A 1,310-nucleotide genomic window follows, 5' to 3' on the forward strand; every position below is an offset into this window, starting at 1 on the left:
CCAAAATCTCTGGAGGCAAAAGTGGGTCCAACCTGGTATTAGTAAGGCATACCTAATAAAGTGGCCTGTGAGTGTTTACTCCAAGGGCAATATGCAAAGACAACAGCACTGGGTCTAAAATGGACTTCAAAAATTTAATTGTAACCGTTTTAAAAATCTACGTTTTAAAAAATAAGACCTTGCAGCTTAGAGATTAACCAAAGATACAGTACTTGAACCAACATTGACAAAAAACATGCTGGCACACTGTCAAGGGGGAATTGGCAGGATATAGCTGTTTAATTTTATCAACAAGATGTGAGAAGGCAGCTGATTTGAACTGCTGAAGCTAGCTGGGAAAAAAAGGGTTACTAATATAGATAATAGTAGAAAAAATGTCAAATGGGCAGGGCTTTGTTTGACATAATTTGCTGTTTTAAATATCAGATAAATAATTTGTAACTGTAATTTGATTAATCAATTTCTCCTGCTTCTGTTAAAAGCAGGTGTTTACTAGAAAATGATTTAACAGGTTTAAATCCTGCACCAATTCAATTCATCTTTATTTCTATAGCACTTTCACAATGTAGATTGTCTCAAAGCAGCTTAACATAGAAATTGAAACTGTCAGTCCAGTTTTTAGAGTTTAAGTGTAGTTTAATTCAGTGTGGTTCAATTTTCACTGCTTAAAGTCCAAACACTGAAGAGCAAATCCATTGATGTAAATTGTAGTACAGATTTGTTAGTGCCAGAACCTTTAGATCTAACATTTTAACACAATAACAGTTCCCCTCAGACTTCCACATCTCCCTCTTAATCTGCAAGATGAAGTATTTAATGAAAGACAAACCAAACTCTAAAATAAAATGCTGATAAAATAAGAAAAAAGCTAAAGATGGAACTGACATCATGCATTTCGTTTTGAAGACTTTTAACTTATGGATGAGACTGACAACATATAGTGACTGGAACTTCTAGAATTTCAAAACTATTTGTGCTAACTTAATTTACTGTAGTATCCTATCACTGAAAATCAGCTTTTATAGTAAATTAAAACAGAAAAACTGACAACCAGTATGTTTGTTCTTCGAAAATGGGTTGCACATGGATGCTTTTCGAGTGAAAAAAAAATAACATCTGAACTTACTAAGGAATTATAATGGGACCTATTGTGATATAAAAATCTGGACAGACAGTGTTTCATGATTGGGCAAATCCTCCAAACCCACGGCTTTGTGTCACTAGGCTATTGTGACTCTTAGACAATTGGTCTAAATGCATTATGGCCCGCCCAGCCTGTAAATATATAGTAGCCTTCTCGTGTATTGACT

This window comes from Danio rerio, chromosome 7 (genome assembly GCF_049306965.1).
Source record: "Danio rerio strain Tuebingen ecotype United States chromosome 7, GRCz12tu, whole genome shotgun sequence".
In the NCBI taxonomy this organism is placed as follows: Eukaryota; Metazoa; Chordata; class Actinopteri; order Cypriniformes; family Danionidae; genus Danio; species Danio rerio.